A 5626-nucleotide genomic window follows, 5' to 3' on the forward strand; every position below is an offset into this window, starting at 1 on the left:
GGAAGACCTTAAGCCCTAATGAGCCACTGCAATTGTCATGGGCAGAGTTCTTGGTGCAGTTCAAGCGCAAGTTCTGCTCGGCTCAAAATCTGTTGGAACTAGAAAACAAGTTCTGACATTGACGAAAGGCAGCATGTCAGTTGATGAATACACCAATAGCTTCAGCGATAAGATGGAGTTTGCCTTGCGTATCGTTCCAGATGAGCTGACAAAGGTGGACCGGTATGCGAAGGGACTCCCATGGGAGTACGAGGTGCCAGTACGTCAGGCACTTACTCTAGAGGCAGCTATCTGGGCTACCAAGTCTGTTGAGAACATGATAAAGGGAAGAACCACCGACAAGGTTGAGGTTGGTGAGAAAAGAAAGTTTGAGGGAACATCTGGTTCCGGTAAGAAGGGAAAATTTTCAAAATCTGATTCGAAAAAGTTTGGAGGAAAAGGAGGCGAAGCGAAGTGGTGTGATAAGTGTAAGAAAAAGCACTTTGGGAAATGTAGCGAGGATGTGACCTGCTACAAGTGTGGAAAGGTTGGACATTTTGCCAATGAATGTCCGAACAACAAAAGGATGTGTTTTGGTTGCAATGAAGAGGGGCATATTTTGAAAGACTGTCCGAAGAAGAAGGAGGCAGCTAGGCCCAACATTCCACCAAAGCCGAAGGCGAGAGCCTTCCAGATGACACTTGAGGCTGCTAAAGATGAAGCTGATGTCGCTTCAGGTACCTTTCTCGTAAATGAATTACCTGCTCAAATTTTGTTTGATTCTAGAGCCAACTACTCCTTTATTTCGCATGAGTTTGGTAGAAAGCTAGCTTTGCCTATTAATAGACTAGATGATGCTTTATTAGTCGAAGTAGCTAGTGGCAAGTGTGTACCTGTTAGCCATCGTATGAAAAACATCTTAATTGATCTTAATGGGAATAAGTTCCACGAGGAATTATTGCCTATCGAATTGAATGGTTTCGACATCGTGTTGGGAATGGATTGGCTTAGCGCCAATGATGCCGAAATTTTATGCAAGAAGAAGATAGTTAAAGTAAACCCGCCTGGTAAAGATTCGTTTATGGTGTATGGGGACAAACGCAGAGTGAATTCTGGAATCATTTCTCTAATGAAAGCCAGAAAGTGTTTGACCAAGGGATGTACATCATATTTAGCATTCGTGATTGATGCCAAGAAAGAAAAGAAGGTGATGCAGAGTATTCCAGTGGTGTGTGATTATCCGGAAGTGTTTCCCGAAGATCTTCCTGGATTACCACCTGATAGACAAGTGGAGTTCAGAATAGACTTGTTACCAGGAACCACGCCAATAGCAAAAGCACCTTATCGATTAGCACCGACGGAGATGAAGGAGCTAATGATGCAACTTCAGGAGTTATTGGACAAAGGTTTCATTAGACCTAGTTCATCGCCCTGGGGAGCTCCGGTGTTGTTCGTGAAGAAGAAAGATGGAAGTATGAGAATGTGCATCGATTACAGAGAGCTGAACAAGGCAACAATAAAGAATAGATATCCGTTGCCGAGGATTGATGACCTGTTTGATCAATTGCAAGGTTCGAGCTATTTCTCGAAGATCGATCTAAGGTCAGGATATCATCAGCTGAAAGTAAGAGAGCAAGATATCGAGAAAACTGCATTCAGAACTAGATATGGACACTACGAGTTCTTGGTTATGTCGTTTGGACTAACCAATGCTCCGGCAGCGTTCATGGATTTGATGAATAGGGTTTGTAATCCGTTCCTTGATAAATCCGTGATAGTGTTCATAGACGACATTCTGATTTACTCGAAAAGCCAGGAGGAGCATGGCAGACACTTGCGAGAAGTGTTAGAAGTTTTGAAGCAGGAGAAGTTGTATGCAAAATTCTCCAAATGTGATTTTTGGATTCGTGATGTCCAATTCTTGGGTCACGTGGTCAACCATGAAGGGATAATGGTTGATCCAGCAAAGATCGAAGCTGTGATGAAGTGGGAACAACCGAAAAGTCCCACGGAGATTCGAAGCTTTTTAGGATTAGCCGGATATTACCGAAGGTTTATCCAAGGTTTTTCCTCGATCGCTACTCCATTGACAGCTTTGACCCAAAAAGGAGCTACTTATGCTTGGAGTGATAAGCATAAAGAAGCATTCGAGAAGCTAAAGAAGAAGCTATGCGAGACGCCGATACTTTCTCTACCCAATGGAGTTGAAGACTTTGTTGTTTATAGCGATGCGTCTGGGGTTGGATTGGGTTGTGTTTTGACCCAAAGAGAAAAGGTGATTGCATATGCGTCTCGACAGTTGAAGGAGCATGAAAAGAATTACCCGACTCATGATTTGGAGTTGGCAGCGGTAGTTTTCGCTCTGAAAATATGGAGACATTACCTCTATGGCACGAAGTGCAAACTTTTTACTGATCATAAGAGTCTCCAATATCTCTTTAATCAGAAGGAATTGAATATGAGGCAACGACGCTGGCTAGAATTACTTAAAGACTACGACTGTGAGATACTTTACCACCCCGGTAAAGCTAATGTTGTTGCTGATGCTCTCAGTCGGAAGGTCAATCTGGAAAGGAAAAGGCCAAGAGCATTGAGAATTGAAGTTGTCTCGACAATTGTGGAAAGTATAAAGAAAGCTCAAGAGGAAGCTTCTGAGAAAAATAACCGAAAGGAGGAACGTTTGGGTAAAACGTTGGTGTTTGGTACTAACGGTCATGGACTGAAGGTATTCCAAGATCGTATTTGGGTACCTAAGTCAGGAGGAGTCAGAGATCTTCTGATGGAAGAAGCTCACAAAACCATGTACTCAATTCATCCTGGTAGCACTAAAATGTATAGGGACCTGAAACCCTACTACTGGTGGCCGACGATGAAGCTTGATGTTGCAAAGTATGTGGCTGAGTGTGTGACTTGTGCGAGAGTCAAGACACAACATCAGAAACCTTACGGGAGTTTAGAACCATTGCCTGTGCGTATGGGTAAGTGGGAAGACATTGCTATGGACTTTGTCACTAAACTGCCCAGAACAAAAAGTGGTCACGACATGATTTGGGTGGTCGTTGATCGATTCACTAAGAGTGCGCATTTCATAGCGGCCAAGAAGAAATGGTCTATGGAAAAGCTTGCGAATTCTTACGTGAAGGAAATTGTGAGGCTTCACGGTGTTCCGTTAACGATTGTATCGGATCGTGATAGCCGTTTCACCTCAAGGTTTTGGAAAAGTCTACAAGAGGAAATGGGTACCAAGTTATGTTTAAGCACAGCTTACCATCCGCAGACTGATGGTCAGAGTGAAAGAACGATACAAACACTTGAAGATATGCTGAGAGCATGTACCTTGGAATTCCTAGGTAATTAGGATGAACATTTACATTTGGTAGAATTTTCCTACAATAATAGTTTTCACTCGAGCATTAAGATGGCACCTTATCAAGCTTTGTATGGACAGAAGTGTCGTACGCCGTCTTGTTGGCTTGAGGCTGGGGAAAAGCAGTTTATGGGACCGGAGATGGTTCATCAAACCGCCGAAAAGTTGAAAATAATTAGGGAAAGAATGTTAGCAGCTCAAGATCGTCAAAAGAGCTATGCTGACAAGAAGCGAAGACCGATGACTTTTGAAATTGGAGATTCGGTTTTGCTTAAAGTCTCGCCGTGGAAGGGACTTATAAGATTTGGAAAAAAGGGAAAGTTGAGTCCAAGGTTTATTGGACCGTTTAAAGTTCTTCAGAGGGTTGGGAACCAAGCTTACAAGCTCGAATTACCCGAAGAACTGAATGGAATTCACAACACTTTTCATGTGTGTTATTTGAGGAAGTTCATGGGAGAAGTTCCCGACATAATTCCAATTTCTGAATTGAGAATTGATGAGAACTAAAGGTTGATTGAAGAACCAGAGGCAATTGTTGACCGAAAGACTAAGAAGTTGCGACGCAAAATGGTTGGGTTAGTGCTTGTCCGATGGAAACACACGAATGGGCCGAATCTCACATGGGAGACGGAGAGTGACATGTTGAGTCGCTATCCGCATTTGTTTGTTGATGTGTGATTCCGGGGACGGAATCATTCTAAGGTGGAGAGAATTGTAACGCCTGTGTTTCCGGGCTTGCCATTTTTAGAAATGTAATAGTCTAGGTTAACCTCTGTAACCCGTTTTGTAATAATAAATATTGTATTATTTGAGTATTATGTGTTTTGGTGCTTAATTGCTTAATTATGTGGTTTGATTAATTAAGAATAAAAATAAGCGTCAAAATTTAAGTGTAAAATAAACTTAATATCTTTGAATAAAGTTGTAGTAATTGAAACGAGGTTTCCGAATATATATAGAACGCCCAAATCTGACTTCGTATAAGGAAGTTATGATTTATCGAAGTTTCGGCTTAGCGGTGTGCAGCCCGAAATACTCGATTTGAGATCGAGCGGTTTTAGGCCGAAGCAATCTAAACGAGGATCGAATGTCTCATTGTTGGTATCGAAGCGATAAAAAGTTAGGCGAGAACGGACGTCAAACGAAGAAGTTATGAATTTATAACGAAAGTTTCTGTCGCGGCCTATTAAAAATAAATAATAAAAATAAAGTTGAAATTAGCCGACGGGGTCTAAACAAAAGTTGTAGAGCGTAGTCTCACCTTCGCGTGGATATAAAGAACGTCGAAAACGGAGTTCGTATGAAGAAGATATGAATTTCCGAAGTTTGATAAATAAATTGTATTTATTTTTAATTGAAAAATCGGAAGATTTATCCGAAGAGTAGTCATCGATCTGATCCGAGGTACGCGCCGCGTGCTCGTGTACGCCCTGCGTACTCCGAAGGTGTCGACATCGCAGCAAGTGGCTTCAGATACGTAAGCAGTGACGTTTTTCGGACCTGTACGCCCCGCGTACGTGCGAGGCTCAACCTCTATAAAAGGAATCCGAAGGCAGCCGAGTCTTTTGCCAATTTCCTCTCTTCTCTCTCCCGTTTTGCATCGTTTTGCGTGCCAGAAATATCCCGAAGCCCCGGTATTATTCTCGAGCCCCGAGGCAAGTCCCGAGATCCCGAAGATCCCGAGAAGTGCGGTTCCCGAGCCGAAGCTCTGCCCGTGAGAAGTTCGATTTTTGAAGAGATCTTCCAGATCTGCTGAGGATTACTACTTTTGCAAGTCGTAGTGCTGTCCGATCATCTTCTGATCAAGTGAGTGTGTGGTTACTTTCTTCTAACGCATAATTATGAAGTATTTTATACGGAATACGTATTATGTGTATAATTTTGTGGTTATGTGTGTGAATGTGTATTCACTTTCTTCTAACTCATAGATATGATTTATTCTCTATGAGATATGTGTTATGTGTGTGTGTGCCTCATCTGTTATGTGAAATATGTGTTGATTAAAGCATGCTATACAGGTTTTTAAACTATGTATACAAAATGTATATTTTATCTACTAATATGTTGGGTAGAACATGGGTAGATAGTTGGTGTGTAATAAACAGATGAGAGGCCTCGTTGTTGTTTGATTTAGTCATCTAGCGGAGTTTAGATGACGACCACTGGCTATTCTAGACAGCCTCGTGGAAACATTAGCAGGTTCGCCACCTGTAGGTGTTAATGAACTTGGCTGTTCATTCGCTGTACTCCATCCCCCTCATGGTTGCCTTATTTGACTTA

The sequence above is a fragment of the Lactuca sativa genome, chromosome 3 (genome assembly GCF_002870075.4).
Source record: "Lactuca sativa cultivar Salinas chromosome 3, Lsat_Salinas_v11, whole genome shotgun sequence".
NCBI classification, from domain to species: Eukaryota; Viridiplantae; Streptophyta; class Magnoliopsida; order Asterales; family Asteraceae; genus Lactuca; species Lactuca sativa.